The sequence below is a fragment of the Macaca fascicularis genome, chromosome 6 (genome assembly GCF_037993035.2).
Source record: "Macaca fascicularis isolate 582-1 chromosome 6, T2T-MFA8v1.1".
Lineage (NCBI taxonomy): Eukaryota > Metazoa > Chordata > Mammalia > Primates > Cercopithecidae > Macaca > Macaca fascicularis.
Genome location: NC_088380.1, coordinates 80,047,755 through 80,071,878, shown reverse-complemented (window position 1 = coordinate 80,071,878; position 24,124 = coordinate 80,047,755). Strand labels below are relative to the sequence as shown.

Sequence of the window (24,124 nt, the reverse complement as noted above, 5' to 3'; positions counted from 1 at the left end):
GAATCAAAGGTGCTACAACTTTAGAGATCCATTAAACAAAATACTAAATATTTCTGCAGTTTTAATTATGCATTATTGCATTCTCCATTTTTTTAAACATTCCTATATGGTCTTATGGACCGATACTCTAACAGAATGGGGAGAGGAAGCAGTGACACATTCCAGGTGCTGTAAGAGAAAGCACTTTGTCAATGTCCAATGGAATATTAATGAACAAAACTAATGAAAAAACAAAATCTAGCTCTCTAAATGTTAAGGCGGCCTCTGGATATGAACAGGCCTCAAGCCTTGGCAGCTCTAGGTTGATGATAATCACAGAAGCACTTCAATGAAAGAGACTACTAAAGTCAGGGTCATGTTTTTCTGAGTGATTAATAATGTATATTTATTCAACATCTCTCAACAAGGCTACAAGTAAACCGTCTAAACCAAACAAATCTTTATAATTCTCTCACATGGCTCTGCAGAACACACAGATTCCCTTGGTATATGGGCAGAACCTGAGTTTTTAAGCCAGACGGATATAAAAGCTCTATTTAAAGCTCTGTGACCTTAAGCAAGTAATATATGTTCTCTGGGATTATCTTTTCCTTTCTAAAATACAAGTTTCTAAAATGCTGATTCATTCCATCTATAGTGATTGTGCCAAGCCCTGTGTCACCTGCTGGGTTTGCCAGAGTGAACCTTCAAAATACAGACAAGGGAATGAGCATTCACAACATAGAGTAATTGTTACTGGATAACACAACCCACTGGGAGGGTGCACGCTGGAAAGGCGCCTAAAGTGGACCTTAGAAGATGAGGAACGACTTACCTGAGGAAACCATCTTTAGTTGAGTCCTGAAGGATGAGTGAGAGTTAGCTATGTGATCTGGTGGGTAGGTGGAGGGTGAGGTGGAGAGTCTCCAGGCCGGCATAAAGGATCAGAGGAGGCAGAGGAGAGCATGGCGCCATCAAGGACTTGAGGGTGTGTACTGTGGTTCTCATAAAGAATTGCTAATTTATGTTAAGGGAAGACATAGCCATTGGTGATTTTAAACACAAGAACAGACATGGTATTTTTGTGTTTTACAAAGGTCATTCAGGTAGGATAATGGTATGAAGATGGACAAAACTGAAGTCCAAAGATCCTGTTAGGAAGTTGTTATATTATTCCAAGTGAGAGATGACAGTGGCTGGACTGAGGGTGTGATAAAAACTAAATACCAAGTGCCCAGCAGCCACTAATTTCAGCCACTAATTTCAAATTAGATGAAATTTCTAATAAATGTTGGTGTAAATGCAATTTCATTGCAACAAAACTATGAGTATGTCTGAGTTTCTTATAATGAATTTTATCATAATTATTAGCAGTCACTGTCCCTGACATCAACTGCTGCACTGTCTTCATAGAGTTTAAGTACTATTTGAAAGTTCTGATAGTTTCATTTTTATTTGCTAATTGTCCATCTCAACCCCTCTAGACTAAACTCCACGAGAACAGGCACTTTGTCTTCCAGGTTCTACCTCCCGCAGCTGAGGCAGTGCCTAGCACTTAAGAGATGTGATAAATACATATGGGCTAACCACTTCACAGAATGAATGAAGAACATAATTTCATCTCTATGAAGTAATGGTAATTGGCCACTCCTAACTGGTATTTCTACCTCAAGGCTGTTCCTGCCCTAAGCCACTGTACACCTGATTTCAAATTAATCTTTCTAAATGTGTGGTTCTGATAAAGGTAACTTCTGCTGAAATTGAGCCCAAACTGCTGCACCTGACCTTCACAGAATCCCACCCACCTTCCAGCTCAATCTTCCACCACTGACTGTGTTTCTGTCTTCTCTTCCAAACCAACAGGATCACTCGCCACTCCCCAGCTCACCCAGGGTGCTCCATCTCTGCACCCCCACTCACAAGATTCTCTCCCCACATACAACCTGCATCTCCCTCTTTTGGCCTGATAAAACTTACCTGTATTTTAGGGAGAAAGTCAAAAGTCATTTTCTAAATCAGTGGTTCTCAAATGAGGGCAATTTTGTACTCCCCCCAACCCCCAGCCTTAGGGACATGGGGAAATGTTTGGAAACATTTTTGGTTGTGACAATGCAGGGGAAAATACTACTGTCATCTAGTAGGTAGAGGTCAAGGCTGTCATAAGCCATCTTACAATGCACAAGACAGCCTCCCATCAACAAAGAATTATCCGGTCCAAAATGTCAGTAGTGCTGAGGTTGAGAAACCCTACCTTGAGCAAACACCAGACTGCCGCTTTCAAACCATCGTGGAATTCTGGACTTCTTTTAGTGAATCCTCACTCTGTTGCACAGGCCTGATAGACGACTTGACTGAGCTCTCCCTCACAGGTGTGCATGCTTCTTGAGATCACAGGCTGTATCCCACCCACCTCATTTCTCCTAATTATCATAGCATACCCCTTGCACAAGGGAGATGGTCAATTTGTGGACTGAAATTGATTGAAATTTCTATTTCACTTTTAAAAATATTTCAGTTATCTCCTAATGTCTATTTTCTTCAATCCTGTTAAGCAGAGAAAGTAGGCATTATCTTTTGGCATATGGCCTTTAAAAGACTTAAAGACTGTTATTAAATCATTGGTGTGACTTCTTATCTCCAGAGAAATTCCAGCACCTCTTATGATCCCATACGAAAGAGTGCTCGTTAAGGGCAATAACTGATACTAAGTTGAATTAAATGTAGTTTTGATGCTCGTTTTCTTACATACTGTGAAGTTGCATTTATTTCATTTAGCATAGCTGTAGCTTATGAGCTAATAAGCAAATAAATAGCCAAACTTGACCTCCAGTTGACCCAAAGGCAGCTTTACACAAACCAGAACTAAAAAAAAGATGATGATTTATCTAAAGTGCCTCCTTTTCCTATTATCCTAATATTTAACAAAGCTAAAAAGAATTTGCTAATTTTATGGCTAATTGATATAGTAGATGCTTACTAAGCATCTTACAAATAAAATATTTTGGCCAATTTGCTGACAGGGCTGTACATTCAGAGACTCTGGACATGTTCTAAAAATTCAAATAAGAGCCAGAATTTACATCTAACCACAACTCTCAATGTTACCACTTCTGAGGCATGAAAAATCTGTTAGCCTAAAAAATACACACAGAGAGACACATATTAGTTCTTAGAATTAAACTTGAAATTTTGGATGAGAAATTCAGCTTGGATAAAAAGAAGTAAAACCTGGTATGATCAGAAAATACAACATGAATCCTTCTTATCGCTAATAGAAGGTTAAGCTGAACTATCTAGAATATAAACCCAAATGGCCTACAGGCTGCGAATGAAAGCAATAGTTAGCCTGAGAAGCTGTTATGTTGAGAAGCTAGAGATCCTGATTTCCAATGCTGTCAGTCAAAGTCATAGTGAAAACTGCTATGAAAGAGGGTTCTGTGTTGTCATACGTCAGCCAGACTGAAAATCAGTGGTTGGTTATCCTGGGAAAGAAGAAGGAAACCCTTCGAAGCAGAAAAGTACAGTGTGATCAGAGAACCCTGAGAAGGCATTTAAGGATGTCATGATTTCCTGAGTGAAGATGTTATAACTCATCACTAGCAGCAACAGGACATGAAGACAAGACACACACACACACACACACACACACACACACACACACGAGCAAAAGAAAGCACTAATATGGCAAACAGGAAGTACAGTAAAAGTAATTTCAAAAACATCACTAAGAGTCTCAAGAGCTCAGGTATACATTTTATAGCACTTCAATCATAGGCAAAGATAGCTCATCATACAATTTTAAAATTTTGTAGTACCCAATTTCAAAATCATCTAGTAAGAAAAAAAATTCTAAGCCAGCGGAACAGACACAGCACGAACTGTTATTTTCCATTATATCTGGGACTTTTATTAAGTGGAATGTGATGTTACACCAATTGTCTGACATGATAATCAACATAGCAACTCATAGGGTAATAAGGTAATAATATATAATATGGTAATAAGGAAGTACATAATGCCCCAAAGCTGGGAGCAAATAAATTAGTTCTTCATTGCAAAGCATCCCCTTAATCTTGACTCAGATTCTCCCCATCAGTGGGCGATTTAGGCAGAGCTCCAATGCCTCCACATCTTCTAGGGCCAGCAGGTTTTGCTGATGTCAGCCCATAAGAAGAATCGCATCGTTCTCCTGATATTAAATAAAGGTGCAGGTATAAGATGGTATGGATACATGTCTCACATTTAATTATATTAATCACTGGCTTTTCTCTTCAGGCTTTCTGGGAAGTGAATGTTAACCTTTACAGGTTTATTGTTTGATTTTTGTTTTGTTTTGTTTTGCATGTACTGCTGTTGAATATAATCAAACTTTGTGCGCACACATCTGTATGCCAAAAGGCAGGCATGATCATTACGTACCAGGTTCAGAGTAATGAATGTTTGGGAAAACAATAATGTATTTATCAATAAATGAGATAGCTCTACCCCGACAATAATGTCTTCTGCATGCCACAGATAGAGTGTGATGCCCTTATCAATACTCCAGCTTTAGATAAAAAGGCACACAGAGCAGCATCTGCTATTTAGTCTTAGGTCACTCTTTCAATGTCTTCTGATTTATTCCTCTGAATTACCCTTAAATCAGTTTCAATTAATAGGACAATATAATATCCTTGAGCTTATGGACAAAGATCAGTCATCAGGCCTTCATTCCCTCTTTTGTAAGAGAGTCTCTTCAGGAAGCAAGTCAAGGGGCTCCCACTGTCATACACAGAAGACTATGGCAGGGGACTCCCACAGGAAGCACTGTCTGACAGTGACCTCTAAGAATAACAGAATTTAAAAAAAATAATATTAGAAGGAAACCACCAGATTCCTACTGGGCATCTCCCACAGTTGTTGAAGCAGCCATCTTTGAACACCTGTTTCTTTTCTTCCTAAGCGTCCCCTGTTCCTACTCATTACTAATCAAAATTAGAGCTGCATAGTAAAAAACTCAGGGCCTTCACAGGACAAGCCTTTGGACTGCCTGAGTTTCAGGTGAGCCTCAGAGGCAGAATTATGGTAAAGGCTTGCACATTTTCTCCAGATCACCCATCTCTGTAGGTAGGCCCAGCTCACACACTACCCTCTCTCAACTACTGCCAGAGAGAGAATAATGTGACTGTCTTCACAGAAAGAACATGTTCCCTTCAGACACAATGCTAAGATAGAAGAGCTCTCTGTATTATATCCTGCTCCTTTCCCACCTCCAAATATGTCAGCTTACTATAATGTAGTGCTAAAATATAGAGGATTTAGAGATGTTCAAAAGCACCTAATAAAAACATATATTTAGCAATGCCTTATTAAATAATATTCATATATAATATCTACCTCTACACATAAATTCAAAATATCAACATAATGACTTAAGGGGAACTAGAAGAAATAATAACAAATTATGTTTTAAAATATGTATATGTTCCAGTATAACAACTCTCAAATACAAAATGAAGACATGGGATGCTAATATCTAAGTGCAGAATCATCACAAATGCAACAAATGCCAATGAAGACAAATACAGGTGTGCTTATTAGCAACTGATGTCACAAATGGGGTTTGTCACCAGTGGTAATGTGATTTGCAGAAATGATGAACAACTCTCAGTCAGACTTTAAACAAAACAAAATATAGTCTTCCCTTGATTTACAAGTGGTTTTACTCCTGAAAAATTTACAACATATCAAAATTGTGCAAAAGATACTGTGTTTATACATAAAACAGAATACAATTCTAGGCTTAAATTATTAGAAACAGATTTTTTACCTAAATAGATATCTGCTGGGACACTGGAAAATTGTGTGATATGCAAGGCAAGGCTTTGCTTACGTGGAACTGTCTTGTGCACTACAGGTCTTTGGTCAACGGAATGTGGGCTGAGTGGCAGTGCACCAGTTCTGAGTCTAGGGTTAAGAGGCAGGTATTAGCTTCAGAGAAACAGAACCAAAAGGACACGTATGGATATAAATATAGAGAGTATAATAAAGAGACTTGTTATAAGGAATTGGCTCATGCAATTATTGGAGGCTAAGAAGTGCAGACCGAGGAGGGCCAATGGTATAATTTAAATCAAAGCCTGAATCCAAAGGTGGAAGATCAATGTCCCAGCTCAAAGACAGTCAGGCAGAGAGAAAGAATTCTTTCTTACTCAGCCTTTTATTCTATTCAAGCCTATTTATCTACTTGTTTGTTTGTTTGTTTGTTTGTTTGTTTACAGAGTCTCACCATGTTGCCCAGGCTGGTCTTGAACTCCTAAGCTCAAGCAATCCTGTTTCAACCTCCCAAGTAGCAGGGACTACAGGTGTGTGCTACTGCACCCAGCTCCAAAAACATTTCTTGAATAAACAATAATGAAAAGTGCAATGGGTAATAGAATGGACAACATCCTTAAAATAAATATGGGAAGTTCCTTAAAACTGTTCCTTGGAATAGTGATATCAAAGGGAAAGACATTAGAAGCAAGTCTACAAGGGGGAAAAATAATTTGATGAGCGGCCAGGGTTCTCCAATGTGTTTTCTCAGTCTGGTGATAAGAATCCAGAATATTTAGTATAGAGAGAGGGATGAATGCAATGTGCTTTATCCAGACCACTGCGGCTCAGAAGCCAGCTGATAGAGGAGAAATTTGAAGAGTCTGGAAGTCAGTTTGTTGCATTCTGATCCACTGGAATGGGTTCAAGTTTGGAGGGTAAGAAGAATAAGCCTCAGGAGTAAAGGACTGTGTGAGAACAGTTTTGTGAAATTCTGGACAAGGCGTGGAGGTCAAATGATAGAATTGCTCATGAGGGGCTTAGCATTTGGTCACAAGCAAAGCTGCTTTGCAGTGCAGACGGCTATGTGTGCAATTAATTAGGGGCCGTTATCTGCCTGTACCTTGTGGACAAAAAACCTTGTGGACTGGAAGTTCTGGGCACCCGAACAATATTCTGGACACAGTCACGCCACTTGCATGTCCACTGGCAGTAGCAAGACTCTGCCAAGCAGCTTCTCAGATCTTGTGCATGGAACAATGGAATTCAGAGCAGGAGAGGGAGAACTTGATAAGCACCTCCAAAGGACTGAAGTCAGGATAGTGGGGAGATAGTTATGACTGGAAGGAGCATGCAAGGGACCTCTGGGGCATTCGGAATATTCTTTCTGATTTTTGATGGGTGCTCTATAAAGAGATGTGTTCAATTTGTGAAAACGCAGCTGTACCCTTATCAAATATGCACTTTTCTTTCTATATAGTATACTTTAATTTAAAAAGGTTTAAAAATAATTTAAAATACTTCCAGCCCCTATGTGTCCAGTGCCAGGAGTTACAAATATCTCAGTAGTTTGGCCTCTTCCTCAAGGTATGAGTCTAGTAGGAAAATACACATAGAGCAGCCACCATGACACAATATGAGAAGCACTCCACAGCTGGAGCTGCAAGGGGCCTAGGAGAGACAGAGAAAGAGCTGTGGAGTGTCATAAAAAGGGACCTTTGAGCTGAGGATTGAAGGATGATTAGGAGACTTTTCCATAGATAAATATGTGTACGGCGGGGGGAAGAAGAGATGGTAGGAGGGAGAACATTCTCAGCCCACGGCAAGACAAGATAAAAAATTGCCAATCTCCCATCCTGTCAAATACATAGTCATAGTAGAGTGAAAAATGTGCCTAAAAGCACAATATTCCAAGTATTAATGCAGGCTTTTGACAGCTATTGGACAAATAAGATTTATTGAGGATGGGGGTGGAGGAACGGGGGTCGATCCTCAGCTCTAATGACTTAAGTCAGCAATAAGCAGCCCCTGCTCAAAGGCCAATGTATTGAATGTTTATAGCTATGTTTCTTTTTCATTCAAAATGAAAATAGTTTTATTGAGTACCAAAGCAATTTATGTTCTCACAACTTAGATGACCTCACCTACATTATTGCCTGGAAAAATATCCATGAGAAAAACTGGCACTGCTTTTTTAGCCACTAGAACACTAATACTTACACATGTTTGAAAAACAGCATTGCAGGTGAATGCTGAAATTAATATTTACCACCTCCACTGGTGCCTTAATTACAAAAGTCATGTGTGCTTATTGTTGAAAACTCAAACAATTCAGAAATATATATATTAAAATATGTAAGGTCCTTTCCACACCCCAAAAAGACAAGAGTTTGATCTTTATTCTTTCAAACTCTGTAATGTACCTTAGATTCTTTTTAGTAGAATCATACTATATTGATTCTACTAAATATATATATTTATATTCTGGTCATAAATTGCTATTTTTAAACTAACAACATCTTCAAAATATTTCCATTTTACCATGTAGGTTCACCTCATTCATTTCAGTGGCTGTGTAGTATTTCATTATTTGGATTAACCATAATTAATGTGATCAGGCTCTGATAGACATACAGGTTGTTCCAATTTTTCACCACTGCAAATAATGATGCAATAAACATACAAAATTCTGATGATTTATCTTAGTATTCTGATACCTCTGAGCATGTCTAGGAGGGAAGGGACTAAGGAGTCTCTTGGGATTTTATCTCAACTTGGAAACTGAGCAGGGTCAGGCCTGATTAGTACTTGGGTGGGAGACTGCCTGGAACATGAGCTGCTGTAGGCTTAAAAAAAAAAAAAAGTCTCCTAGAAAGCTCATTCTGAGTGAAAGGCAATTTGAGACCATTATTTACGGTCCTAGGACAACGGACCTGCATTTGAGAGGGGAACTGATTGTAAATACAGGAGACTATCACTTGGCATGTCCGTACACCAGCCCTCATACATTCACAGATTCTCTAAACTCTCCAGGGACATCAAGAGCACAGGGAAGCACCAGCAGATTCCACAACACTGGAACCAAGGCATTCTGGGCAGTGAGAGGCAGGTCGGGCAACACTGTGGTGATGTTGCTGCAGGGACCAGAGCAGGGGACAAGGACTATAGGAGCAATCTTCAAGGACTCAAAGAATAGTGAGGAATCTTTGAAGCAGGCTGGGAATGCCACAATTGGGGTCAGACGAGAACCACAGAAGTGATTATGGTTGCTGCTGTGAGTCTGTAATTTCTGCCTTCACATGGATGTGGCCAACAGGAAACAGGTTGTAGATTTAATTGGATGCTTCAAAAAGTAATAGTCTTTACACTTAAATTGTTTTGTGTTCAATGCAGCTAGTGATGGGTTTAATATGCGTTGACTGGAGTATGTCGTCATGTGTCGAAAAGAATGGTGTGAGGGCAAACATGACAATGGCTCCATGGATTTATTAGAATATCACTTCTTAGATATGAAGCACAAAAATGAAATAAAGAAAATTGGCATGCTTAGAACTACTAAAAAGTGATATTAAAATACATGTATTTTAAAAGAGGCTAGTTGGAGCTTGAAATGACAAAGTGGGTCACCTTCTCTACCCACTGCCAAAATGCATGGCTGTTCCTAGCTGCAGAAGCTCCCGTGCTGCGTGACTCAGCTGGGTAATTTAAAGCAAAGAATAAAACACCTTAGATATTTCTCTTAGACAAATTTTAGCCCCCCAAAGTTCACTACTTATCTTGCATAAATTTGCAGATTTTAAAACCTAAATATTGGAAGAGATAGAATCTTAGAAATCAAGCTGCTGGTGTTCCTGGTGTTTCTACAAAGGCAGAACTAGAACTTCAAGTTCCAGTTGTTCAGCAATTACAGAGGCAGTGATGGCAGTGAAGATTCATTGCAGTCACCGAAGAATAGGAGACCTAAGGATATCGTCTTTAAAAGCTCCAGATGCTCATCCAAAGGTCTGAACACACTAGATGATGGTAATCAGGTGAAGACAGGCATGATGTAGTGGAAAGAACACTGAACTAGGCGTTTGATTACTTGGTTTAGTTAATTATAAGCCATGCATCTCAGGAAAATCACAAGTTCTCTGGGTAAGGAGAGGGCCAGGGATACCATGAAGACTAAATGCAATGCTCTGTATGCATATGCTGGATACAAATATGCATAGCTTAACAAGACCAGCTACACAATTGGCAGGGCCCAATGCAATAGAGAAACATGGAACCCCTTGCTCACAGAATTTCAAGAGGTGACAGCAGAACACCAAACCAAATATACGGTTCTTTTAAACGTGAAGCTTAATGTGACTGTTCAGGCTAAAGACCCATGAAGCTGGCCTTAGGTGTTACCAGCCCACAGATAGGTGCTCCTTGAGAACAGGACTTTTGTAACTGCATAGCTGAATCCTCCAGACTACCTTGTATTTGATAAATACTCGGGAAACACTGATTGCTTCTGAAATTGCAGTATAATGAAAAAAAGTGGAATTTTATACATCAAAAAGGTATCCTCTCATTTTACAAGATACATATGGAGACAAAAGAAAAGATACTTTTTAAAGTACAGTGCCTATGAAGTAACATGCTAGGAGCTTTGTGTATATTTTCCTTATGTAATCTCTACATGTAATCCTGAAAAGTAGATTACAAAATCATCTTTTCACATCTGAAAAAATTTAGGCTTAGAGAGGTTAAGAAACTTGTTCATGGTTAAAAAGCTCAACATATGTAATCATTAGAGAAATGCAAATCGGAACCACAATGAGATACCTTCTCACATCAGTCAGAATGGTGATTATTTAAAAGTTACAAAATAACAGATGCTGGCAAGATTGCAGAGAAATAGGAATGCTTTTCCACTGTTGGTGGGAATGTAAATTAGTTCGACCATCGTGGAAGACAGTGTGGCGATTCTTCAAAGATCTAGAACCAGAAATACCATTTGACCCAGCAATCCCATTACTGGGTATATAACCAAAGGAATATAAATCATTCTGTTACAAAATCACATATATGTTCATTGCAGTGCTATTCAGAATAGCAAAGACATGGAATCAACCTAAATACCCATCAATGATAGAGTGGACAAAGAAAACGTGGTATATATATATACCATGAAATACTATGCTGCCATAAAAAGGAATGAGATCATGTCCTTTGCAAGGACATGGATGGTGCTAGAAGCCATTATCCTCAGCAAAACTAATGCAGGAACGGAACACCAAACACTGCATGTTCTCACTTATAAGTGGGAGCTGAACAATGAGAACACATGGACACAGGGAGGGGAACAATACACACTGGGGCCTGTCTGGGAGGGACTGGAGGAAGGGAGAGCATTAGGAAAAATAGCTAATGCATTCTGGGCTTAATACCTACGTGATGGTTTGATAGGTGCAGCAAACCACCATGGCACATGTTTACCTATGTAACAAACCTGCACATCCTGCACATGTATCCTGGAACGTAAAATTAAAATTAAAATTAAAAAAAGAAATTTGTTCATGGTTACACTGTTTTTCTCTAACACGTCATTAATTCATTTGACAATATTTCTTGAGCTCCTACCATGCTCCAGATACTATTTCAAACATGAAGGACAAATCAGCAAGATTAATATAAGACCAATGTATCCCTAATCCTGTCCTCAGTCTCCTAGGGTTTGTAGATTAGTAAAGGGTGACTGGCATTAATGAAAGAATCTCATTTTTTTAAAAGAAATTGTAAAATTAGTGAGCTTCATAAACAAGATTGCTAGATTTGGCAAATAAAAATATAGGACACTCAGATAATTTTAAGTTTTCAATAAACAACAAATAATGTTTTAGTGTAAGTATGTCTGCCATGGTCTGAAAGCTGGTGTCCCTCTCAAATTCATATGTTGGAACTTAATCCCCAATGTGATAGTATTAAGAGGTGAGGCCTTTTGGGAAATAAGTCATTAGGGTTCCACCCTCATGAATGGGATTAGTGCCCTTATCAAAGAGGTTGAAGGGAGGTGCCTTGCCCCTTCCATGGACATTTATGAGGAACAGGCCTTGGCCAGACACCAAATCTTCTGGGAACTTAATCTTGGAATTCCCAGCCTCCAGAATTGTGAGCAATAAATTTCCATTGTTTATAAATTAGCCAGTCTAAAATATTTTGTTATAGCAGCTGGAAGGGACTAGGACAATGTCCCAAGCAATATTTTTGACATATTTATACTTAAAAAATTTTATTGTTTATCTAAATTCAAATTTAACTGAGCATCTTATATTTTCTCTGATAACTTTATGAGGAAAAGTGCACTGTATTAAAAGTAACCTCACAACAGAGGCTTAGAGGCTGGATTGAAATCTGAAGAGCATAAGGAGTTAATATGGTACAGGTAGGTTGGGGCAAGTTGCAGAAGGAGACTGATGATTGAAGGTTGCTGGGGATGGAAGTGGTTTGGGGCTCATGTAAAATGAGGCTGCAAGTGAGCAGAGGCCAGACCACCTAGGGCTCTGAAGGCCACGCAAAGGTATTCAGCCTTTATTGCACTCAACTGACCTGTCATTACAACGTTCCTTCTGCCAATGCCCTTCCCTTCTTTGATACCAAATATGTAAGTGTCTCCATGGAGTCGTTCCCAACCACCCATGCCACTCACTCCCATGACTTTTACTAAAGAAGTTAGTCCTCTTTACATCTGTCTCACAAAACAGAATGATATTTCACTGAGGGCTTCCAGCAGATACTTGGTAAATATTAAAGAGGAAAACATAGCGTAGAAAGTCCATGCATTCTGGTTCTTGCTATGCTATCTAGAAATAGTTCAAGTACATCTGCATATATGGTTCCCCTAATGATAATATCCAACTCACTTGGCAGAGCTTGATAAACAGCACATTCTGGGCCCAACCATGGAACCATTAACTTAGAATGTTTAGAATGGGACTCAGAAATTCCCACTTAAACAAGTTCCCCAGGAAAATATGATATACACAACTATTTGAGAATCACTCTATTTGGCTACTCTAGGATTCTAGGATTTGCAAATAGTGGAAAATGATAAGAGAAAGCTCTTGGTTTCACCTGTCATGAATCTCACTATACTCTTGACTTGTAAGAGGGTCCAAGGTTGTCAGAAGACTGAAGGCCATCCCTATAGTGTCCAGTCTTAATCATTTGTATTATATACTATCTATGGGAAAAGATGTAGCAAGCATAATGCGCATTAGGTGGTCAACAGAAAATATTTTAAATGTCATACTAAATTGATCTGAGTATTTTCTTTATATTAAGCAGGAATTATTTTTCAAATTTGATCCCTAAAATTGTTTTAATTCATACATCTAATGGCATAATACAAAATCTAATGGACCATTTATCTACAAAAACAGAGCCTATAGCTTCATGTAAAATTTTAACCTGAGTTAATTTTTAAAAACATATTTTCTATACTACTTATAAGCAAAGTTCAAACTTAAAATATAAGTCATCATATATTTCTCTATTTCCTGGAGAGAAAGAACATTAGAACTAGAAAGGACCAAATCATCCAATACATCCTGTCCATTTATTTAATTTTGTTCAATTCTTCTCAATAGGGAAGCCATCCTGAAGTGCAAATACTACTGCTGTCCCTAATTAGGAGGGGTTGTGATAAAATAAAATTGTGTTTTAGTATCCCATTAAGACATATTTCTAGCAAGAATTAAAATTGTAACTTCATTCCCATTGTTATTCTCAGCTGTCTCAAATAAAGAAAAAACCTCCAAATTCAAACCACTGCAACATCTTACTCTGGTTGCTCAACTGTGCAGAGATTGAAAAAGCAAAGCAAAAGCAAAAACAATGTGGCAATGTTGCATCAAAACTATATACACCTGCCAGGGGCTGCCTTTCCTGGATTTACAAACAGACTTCATTGAAATGATGAGTTTGTGTTTAAATGGAAATAATATGTATGCTGTGAACCACAGTCAAACACGAACCTCACCAACATGGAACCAAGAAATACGCTGGTGAATTGAAGGTTTTCCCCTGATATAGCTGCACAGAATAAGAGACATTTTGCTTTCACTACTCACAGAAATCTAGCATTATATGGAGTAATATGAATAACAACAGTGGGCTGGTTAAGGAGGCATTTTGACAAATCACATGCTTTTATTCATATAATATGTCATCGAGTTTACTTAAGAATAAGAGCTAACACTCCTAATTATAGGAAATGGGTTTTCTGGTACTTGTCATCACGTGATATATTGCACATTATGATGCCTTTGCCGTAATCTCCTGGAGATTGGGAACTGGATCCTATTATTTGAAGCATTTCCACACTTAAGGAATATGATAGGGTTAATAATGAATAGGATTTTTACTACAAGCTCTTAGGCCAGTCTGCTGCTCAGATCAGAGAAGCTACTTTCACTGTCATTGGGTCATGAAAAATAAATCTCATTTCTCCACTACATGAACAAAACACCCAAATGTGATCCAGAGCTGCTTTTTTTCCTTCTCCGGACAGTCAGCAGCTAACGGCATTTGATTGTATATTAGACTGTTAGGAAAAGTCTATTGTCTGCATTTGCTCACATCGAGGGCCAAATTTCATTTAAAAAAAAAACAACGCTGGAAAATGTCTCTAGAATTTTTTAAAAGATAAAGTTGTTTGTGCGTGTGTGTGTGTGTGTAGGGGCTTTGCTAATATTTTCCATTCATAGAGAATTTGTATTTCCAAAGCCAAAGCTCTCTGAGACTATCTCTTTTGTCTTCAAAACAACCCTGTAAGGTACATAAAAGCTAGTATAAGCTATTTTTTACATTTCCCAAAGGTGGAAGATGAACCCAAGAGGCTAAGTAACCTGCCCAAGGTGACATAACACAATATTTGGGGAAATGGTGACTAGCATCTGTGTTTCTGGGTTCCTTGATAACTGTTTTTCTTCCTCCCTCCCTTCCTTTCTTCTTTCCCAACCCAGCCCCCTTTCATTCATTTTGCCTACACACTGAAGATTTGGGCTCCTTCAGTAAAGCCAGTAGAAAAACTTAGTCATTGGGTTTCCAGAAAGTGGTCTTTAAAGAAAGAATAGAATGGATCGTGGATTTGATTTATTATTTTCCACCAGAGAATGCATTATCAGTAGTGTTTTTAACGCGTATTTTTTGCTATGAAAGAGGAATGCGGCACATTGTTTTGTAAGACATTCTTAAACCTCGCTTAGAGGCCAGGCCTCCTGCCAAAAATCCTGAAGAATGGTGGCGCAACGGGTTGGCACTACAGAACCTCACTAACCTCAACACCTAGGCGTTCACATGAAAACTTGCCCACCAGCACGAGGCCTTTCGGAACTTGCCATGGAAAATGAGTGAACGCCTAAGAGATCAACGCCACATTCTTCAGAATTAAGGATAAGAATTAAACGGAAGCTACCGCGCTAACAGTCAGCTAAGTATGAAGGGAGTAGGTTCAGCGGGAGAGGAGACCATCAGGGCATCCCGGTCTCGGAGCCTTAAAAGACGCCCCATCTCCTCGGTACCCCGGGGAGTGCCCGGTAGCTGCTGCGCCTTCCCAGCACTGCGGCGCACTGCGGAGCCGCCTGCCAGCCCGCCCGGGCCGTGCGGGGCTTTCCTCGCCGCCCCGCGCCGCCGCAGTCCGCCCGCCCCCCGCGGCCCCGCCGGGTGGCCGCTGTCCGCGTCAGGCGCGCCGCGGGGCATCCATCAACCTAGAGCCTTTGACGCACACACGCGCGCTCCCAGACGGAGACTCCGTCTCCTGCCCCCACCCGCCACCCCTGCCCGCCCCTCGCGGGTCTGCATTTGCATCACTGGCACACGTAGCAGGTGACGCGAGCGCCCCCAGCTCAGGCCGTCCAGGCGGCACCTCCAGCCCCCGTGACTCAGCCCCTCCCCCTCCGCCCCCGCGAGCCGCCTATGGTCCCCGCACGCCCACAGATCTGCTCCCGATTGTTCATCTGTCGCGGGGTGCTGGCTGCCCCAAGCCAAGTTCATCCCCGTATTCCGCAGTCCCCCTGGACCCAGCTCGGGGCGCTCCCCGCGACACTCTGGAGAAAAGTCTTCCCAGTTCTAGAACCCAGGCGGAGGGGAAGAAGCCCACTAAGAGAAAGGGTCAGAGGGTCCGCTAATGGCCTTCACTACCCTCATTGCCATCTAAGATTACCCATTATTTACTGGGATCGGTCCCTTTCCCCTCTGAGCTTCACAGCCTTGGGTCTGCTTCGCCTCGCCTGGCGCACAGTAGGCGCCCAATAGGTTTTTGCTGAATGAAGGCGTTGTGTAGGAAGTGCAGGCGGCTGACAAAGAGCCTCAGCCCCGCGGGCTCCCCTGCTCTCCAGCCTTCTCTTGCTCTCGCTTAGACGCTAGACAGGCGCTTCGGGAATGCATGTGGGAGAGTTTGAAAATTCATGGTGTTTCTTTCAGGCTCTCTCAGCACTTACTGCAACTGCCTCTGCTCTCCCGCCACCCGCACGTCTGCAGAGGGATCCCCGCCGAAAAGTTGAGCCTAAGGCTGCTATGAAGGTATAGGTCCAGGTACCCTGCCCGTCAAACCACACAAGCAAAAAAGAGCTTGGCGGTCGCTGCAGACGCGGCCCATGCATCGCCTCTGCTGCCTACCCACCTCCCCTGGGAATCCCAGAGAAAGTGCGACCCAGTCCCCAGACCTACCCTAGCGAACCCGGGGGCCACTGCATCTATTTTACCCCGACTTTCCCGGTCCCTCCTCAACAAAGGCGCCTACCCAGCAGCGGGCACCTGCAGCCGTTTCCCCCGGGGCAGGCGGGGCAAAGTTGCGCTTCTGAAAGGTTGCAAAAACTTCCCCAGGCTGTAGCGCCCGGCCACCGGTCGGGAAGAGAAATCCAGTAGCCGGGAAGTCTCCCCGGGGATGCCCGCTTCGCCTCCCCCACTCACCGCTCCAGCCGTCGGAGACCCTTTCCCTGAGTGGTGTCAGCACTGCAGCCGCCTCCGTGCGGGCGCCGCTCCGGCTCGCTTCCCCGGGCCGCCTCCGTCTGCCACTCTCGCCTGCAGCGCGCAGAGTGGTGACTCCTCTGAGCGTGTCAGCGGCGAGAGGAGGGGCGGGAAAGTGACTCCTGGCTTGCACGCTGCGGTCCTCCTCCCCTCCTCCGCCTCCCTCCTCCCCCCGGTGCTGCAGTGCCGGGCGGCGGCGTGGCGAGAGTACCAGCGGTGCGCAGGGTGTCACGGCGCGCGGGGGAGGCGGGCGCCGGGCGCCACTCGCGGTGCTCCGGCAAGTCGCTGTGGTGAGGCGCTGCTGAGGTGCGGGAATGGGGCAGGGGGCGGGGAAGGAGAGCCACTTGCAAGTGGTAGGTACTTCTGGAGAAGTCAGGGCTCTGAGTTAGTAGCAGGTGAAGGAGGGGGGCGGCAGTCCTTAATTGGTCACCAACTGTGACTGTGCGTTGCGCAATTGGCGGCGACCCGGGTCAGGTCCAGCGTGAGACGCCAGGGATTTCTGACTGCTGGACTCTGTTAGCACCGGACAAAAAGAGGGTTTGTATTCTATTTCTGGGCCTGGGATTGACTTATTACTTCAAGTTGGCTTCCAGGGAGCAACCAGGCAGAGCTAGATTGCCTATTTCCCCCAGCCCCCACCCCGACGCTGGCAGACAAGTCCAGAGGAAACTTGGGCACAGCAAGAGCAAGCAGAAGAAAACTTCGCTAGGTTAAGTCTGGTGTCTCCCCAGTGCTAGATAGGGCCAGACAGCTGGGCTCGCAGGCAGACATTGAAAGTGGCCCCTTAGGGGGAAAACAACCAAATATGAGAGAGAGGGAGAGAGGGAGGGAGAGAAGGAGGGGGGGGGAGAGAGAGAGAGAGAGAGAGAGAGAGAGAGAGAGAGAGAGAGAGAGAGAAAGAATGAGAATGAGAATTTTGCTTGTGTTGTCAGAAACAAACATGTCTCCCTTTGGCGTGCAGGAGACCCCAACTCGCGCTTCACTGTTCCAAAGCGGTGGAGAGAAACTCGCTCCTCGAGGCCACACCCAGGCCCGGCGCACCCACCCAGCGGCACCATCGGAGGGCGTCGCCCTCCCAGGCCTTCCGACGCGGACCCTGCCATCCGGATGCTGCGGGAAGTAGGGCATCCCCACGTCCCTGACTCCTCCAGCTCCGCGCTGTCACGGAACCCATGTGGAGTGGGAAGCGGTCACACAGGCGTGTGCCTTCCGCGAAATCGTGGCTCTTGTGGTGGTGACCCAAAGCGAGACAAAGCGCGGTGCCAGTACGGGCTGCAGTGGTTGGAACTCAAACACACACATCTCTCCGCGAATGTGTTCCATACGTGTAAATATGCCTGGGTGATTGAATGGATGGCTGAATGAACGCTGTGTGGATAGAAATATAAATGTTACATGTATAATGCAGGCGCCAGGGAAGGAGAGCTATCAGGCATCCCCAGGCTGGAGCCTCCTGCACGGAGGAGCCGGTGGAGCCAGGCCGTTCGCCCAGGGCGGTGTTAACTTGGGCTTTCCAATTCGATTTGTGCCACTATGCAGGATACTGTGAAGAGAAGAAAATGGAGACAACTCTTGGTCTCTCATTTTCTCTCCTTTCTGGTTCAGACACTCTGGAACTGTAAGTTATGGTTCTCATGTGCTGTTGAACCTACACTTCCTTGCTCGGTCTTTCTTGTTCTGCTGAGAGGCTTTGCAGTCTGTGACCGTAGGCGGAGCTATGAGATGGTCAGGCAACATGAAAATTAGTGAACGTGCTCATTTTCATTTCGTGGATTCTTCTTAGTAAAATAATTATTTAAATAGTTAAATAATTTAAATAGTTAAATAATTTAAATAATTATTTAGGCTAAAATTAATGTGCTGCTACTATGACAAGGAAGTGCCTATGAATCCAGCATTGGAAATACAATTGTGAAATTTAAAAATAACAAATCCTATATGGATTCCCCACATGTTATTTATAAAAATTTGAGCTTCCAACTGCAAAATGTGCTGGCAATTCACTGAGTTCTCAAACGGGTACCTTTTTGAGAACCTCCCCCAAACTGTTGCTGAATAATGGATTGTTTCTCCAAGTGACAGAAGTTCAGAAAACCATGAAACAAACCTTAAAAGCGATCAACGTTCTTCATGCTATGCTGTATCATCCTTAAATCATTCTCCTATCTTGTCCATGGAAGATATATATATTTTTAAAGTGGATTGATTTTTCTACCTCTGGATTTTCGTGTCTTGATGCATTTGAAGGTAACAGCTCCTTTAGGAAAATCCCTGATTGTGTGTTTGCAGGAAACATCCCATTTAAGACCAGGTTGCACTGGAAAATGCTATTTTAACGTTGTGTCTTTGGAGGATAGGAAACACTTTGTCATGATGATGTTGTGCCCTGGTTCCTGGACTTGCCCTCTAAAGCAGTTCTGGTTCTAGGGTCCTGCCTGGCACACACCTTGGCTCCAGGCCCCTTGAATCCAGCACTCAGACTAGTTTTATTCACGCTGTCATTATAATGAAATGTTTTCTCTCTTCTGAAAACACTTGTCTTGTAGAAGCAGATGGAGGGAAAAGGGGTACACCCCCCAATCCCCACAGAATCCCAGTGCTCTAAAGTCATTGCCCTCCTACACATCAGGACTTTTGTTCCTCAATGCAGAGTATCTTCCTGTGATGCTAAAACACAAGCTGTGAAAGACACCTAATGAGCATGAGAGGTCTGTTTTTGTATCAGCAAAGTGGTTTTGATAAAAATAATTCACACTAAGTACAGATGCTATAGTGGCTATATTTTATAATATACACAAGCAGCACAGTGCCTAGTACATAATGGGTATAGAATAAATGTTAGTCACTCTTCCTCTTTTAGTAGTCAGGGCAAGGTTTTCCAAAGGCTGTGCTTTGGAGAATTGGTTTTGTAAGATGCTCTGGAAAGTCAGAGTTACACCTGGCTTCCACAGCAGAGGTCTAAAGAGAGCCCCATACTGTTGGACCAAGTTTGTACAGCTCTCCACTTCTCCTCATCATCATCAGGAGTCTATAGAAAAGTGCAGACACCTACTCTTAACCCAACACTCAGCTTCCACAACACTCAAAACTATTTTTTGGCTCTTTTGTAATTTTAATCGAGGTATTACTATTCATTTTTAAAAATTCTCTCTTATAAGCACCATATTTTAATATCTAAGTCAATATTGGGGGAAAGAAACACCACCAAAAACTTCCCTTGGGAACAAAACAATGATGTTCATTCCTCCAAAAATCCACATTGAAAGTCTATCATAACCAAAACAAAAAAAAGCCCACGGAGAAATAAAAAGTAACAAAAATCACATTCTAGGGTGTTAGGACATTTGGCAGTCTTTACTGTGCTGTCGAACCATCCTTCAGCTGGCTTTCAAAAAAATAACACCCTAAGCACATCAAAATATACATTTGCCATTTGCTTTTTAAAATTAAAAATAATAATTAAAAAGAAAACTTCAAGGAATTCACAATCAATTGCCTGACTTGTTTCAATGTCATGTACAGCATATGGAAGTGAAAAAGGCCATTTGCAGCACTTGTGATTAAGGGATATTCATCTTCAAGGTTTAGCTTTCTTCCAGACAGTGTGAAATACCCACAATTCGAAGTTTGAAGGGACATAGACGATCTCCTTTGAGAATTCCACAAGGCAATGCAGGCACCCAAGCTGTTCTTCGAAGGGTGGCAGGGCTTCTGTCAGATTGACACAGTTCCCACGTGTAAAATATTTCCCATCCTATTTCAATACATTCACTGAGGGGTCAAAAATCAGTCCGAGAAACTCCCACGTGGAATCTTGTTCCGGAGATGTGGATATTGGAACAGCTGTCAAATCATTAGTCACATAATCCAATTCTCTCCCTTCTCTGGTGTGCCTCTTCAGTACTGGAATACAGTCTTCTATCAGAGCCTGATAGCAGTCTCCTTTCAGATTGTCTACAACATCACCACATGTGTTTTGCATATATTTCTTACATCCATCAATCACCATTTGGTCAATCTCTACCATAGTGACCATCTTTGATTTTAGTTTGACTGTTTCACATAATATGCCCCCATCTCAGCCTCTGAGAGTCAGTACCTCTTTGCCAGTGCAATCTGCTTTGCTGCTGCCCATGATGGCCCAGGTATATGCAAATCACTCTGCCAAATCAACATCTCTACTAAGGATGAGAATATTTCCAAATTGCTTCTAGTGTAGAATTTTAATGTTCCAATAAGGTGAATCTTCATTATATACCACTTCATCTATGTCATATTCGACCAGGCACCCATTGGTGGTGGACCAATGTCTGTTGATGGCCCCTCTTCAGACTACGGGTGGTAATGGCTTCACCAGCCCAGTACTGTCTTGACTCAATTCTTTCATTCTTTTTTCTACTTTGTTCAAAAGGCTGTCGATCTCTTCTTTGCCCTGCAGGTCATCATTGTAACTCTGAAGGTCCAGCAACATCAATCCATGTAGGTAAATTCTCAAATTGGCAAAGATGCCGTTTTTGTGTTTCCATTTGTAGATTGCTAAATAGCCACGGTCCTGCCAGGTGTGCACTGACTCTGCCATCCCGTGCTCCTGGAAAATGGACTGGAGGCCTGTTAGAATGGTCTTGCCATCAGCTTTGGCACTGAGCATGAATTTGATCTTGCTGTGCCATGCTGCTGTCACAGTGAGGGGAGGCCCTCCTGTGCCATGCTTCAGGGAGGTGGCTGTGGGAGCCAGGGGGTGGGGGCATGCCCGTGTCAGGCTGTGGCCCACAGGAGTCAAAACAGTATGTTTTGAGTCTGCCAATGTTCATCTTGTTAAGTCCTTAATGCCTACTTGTATCAGTACCACAAGAAGCCCCAAAATCTCAAGTGCTTTTCTTATCTCTTATGTTCTAATGCTCATAAGGCTCAGCACACCTAGTATTCTGTCTCTTTCTCCCTATCCAACTCCTGAAACTCTCTGACTATGCCTCCTAGACTTCGAAGTCCACTGTTAGCAAAATGCCCAATATCCTCAACCTCATCTCTAAGTGTTCTCTTCACCTTTTTGTTCTCATGGAAGTATGGCTTGCCTTCCTAAGAGGCTGCTCTCTCACAACCCTCTCAAGTGACAGCTGACATTTTCCCTCCAATGCTTGCATCACTTGTGTCTGGAGATAGGAAAGTGGTGTCCTTGTTCTGCATTGCTACTTCTGGAACATTCTTCACCACTGCTCCCTGAAACCTACTGCTATAAATCTCCTTTCATCAGGTTATTTCACCCACTACTCTTAGATGTGGCTAGCAGACTCAGACCTCCAGGTAACTCCACAACTTTCCTGATTGACTCCCAAGTCAATGTCACTTCCTGAACACTAATCCTGTTTTAATCCTTGGCAATTTAATATACACACAGATATTCATTCGAACCAGTACAACCCGTAGACCTGGGCAAACAAGGACTTGGTCTCCATGCTCCATGCCTTAAACAACTCTAAAGTTTAAGAGTTAGAGACCACCTCTCTGGTGGCCAGGTTCTTTTGGTGGGGTCACTTAAGCCTACACCCAGATCCACGTGGACCCTATCCCCGTTTCTCCCCTTCAGTGTGCTCTTCACCTTTCTTCTGACCCCAAAACTCACTGTAGTCTTGACCAAATGCCCCAAGGAGCTGCAGAGCTCCCACTTATGAAGTCAGCCGTGGATGTGTAGACAGGTCCTGGTTCTAGGAAGGCAGTTTGGCAAGTGGATTGCTCTGGTGGCTGGTGCCCCCATTTCCTTTCCAAAATTGTGGAAGATCGGCAACCAGAACCAGAAGGGTGCTGCCACATTGAGTTTGGGTAACTCGCATTGTTTCCATAGACACCCCGTCTCCTACCCTCCTACTCTTCCTCTTATTTTATGTTTTTAAAAATTAGTTTGTTTGAATCAAGATCCAAACAAGGTCTACCATACATTGCAATTGGTTGATATGTCTCTTAAATCTCTATTTATCTATTGGTTCATCCTTCCTTTCTTTTCCCTTCATAATTTACTATAGATGAAGAAACCTTATGTCCTGTAGAGCTCTCCACAGTCTGAATTTTACTGATTTTGTTCCCGTTATGCTATTTAATAGGCTCTGCTGCTCCCTGTATTTCCTGCAATCCAGAAAATAGATCTAGAGGCTTATCAGAGGCAGGGTCTTTTTAAAATGAAACTACTACATATATATCATTTAATTAGGAGGCATATACTAATTGTCTCTTTTGTGATGTTAGCAGTTATTGACGATTATTGCTATTTATCTACTATTTCATTTGGGTTTTGCTAAATGATAAAATTCTAATGAATATTTCTTGAACAGCCATCCTCCTATACTTTTATGAGATGGTTGATAGCAATATGGTGGGGTAGGTTTTCCTTGTCTTTTTAATGTGAGGGAGATACGAGACAAAACCTAGGACTTGCACAAGTTATTGAATCTAATAATGAGGCACAACCCACCCTCCATTACAAGCAATCTGAAGGTTTACACTATCAGTGTAAGGGAAACCAGAGACCAATTCTCCCTACCACTACCAATATAGGGGACTACCGAAAATGTTGCCTTGATGCTTAGTATAGCAAGGGAATGTGGCTATCGAGTAGAGGTAGAATATGCTTACCTGAGAAATTTCAACTGAATGCAAGTCATAGAGATCTCTAGCCCCAAATTCTCAATAAACTATGAATTCAGTTTAATATTGGGTTGGCAATTTCCCAGTCCCTGATAGAAAGAAATGCAAATCCTATGTGGAGGAGCCCTCCTTCATCCTGGAGTTCAAAAAAAAAAAAAATCACACAAATAAATGAAAGTTAGAAAATAATGAAGTACGCAAAATAACAATACACAAGGAAGCATGATACCATGAAGGAGCACCAACACAAATAACAGAAGAAACTTCAATCTTTTCCTGATGAAAGACTTCAGATGTTAGAACTATTGCTCATAATTTTTACTTTACTTAAAGAAAAATATATGCAGGCAATAGGAAACTATAAGGAATAACCAATCATATTTAAAAAGGCGCCAAATCAATCTTCTATCCAACTCTGCTGGTTGCCCTACCAGCATTCAGTACAACTTCCACACATATATGCATACTTTATGCTTGCCTTAAAGAATCCTGATTTTATTTAGGGATTTACCTTTTAAAAAAATGACACACATATATTTAACAATACAGTTTTCTACAGAATGCTAAGAGCACTTTTCATATTTTACAGAAGGGCTTGAAACAATATGGGCCTTCTATTAATACTCATACCATAGCACAACCAAATATAACTCCTACATAGATGCATTACAATGTGCTTAGAGTTTAAAGGCTCGATGGAAGTAAGGCGAAAAAG

The 24,124-nt window shown here is 42.1% G+C and overlaps 1 protein-coding gene and 1 pseudogene across 1 annotated transcript in view; both read right to left on the bottom strand.

Moving 5' to 3' along the window:
- Positions 1-16,846, bottom strand: part of SV2C (synaptic vesicle glycoprotein 2C) — a 243,868-nt gene extending 227,022 nt beyond the window's left edge. Inside the window, exon 1 of the mRNA XM_005557197.5 lies at positions 16,717-16,846. The gene's annotated coding sequence lies outside the window, so the exon portion shown is untranslated. The remainder of the gene's footprint in view (positions 1-16,716) is intronic.
- Positions 16,847-20,350: 3,504 nt separating this feature from the next.
- LOC102126158 (spermine synthase pseudogene) lies at positions 20,351-22,581 on the bottom strand (annotated as a pseudogene).
- Between the last annotated feature and the right edge of the window lie 1,543 nt (positions 22,582-24,124).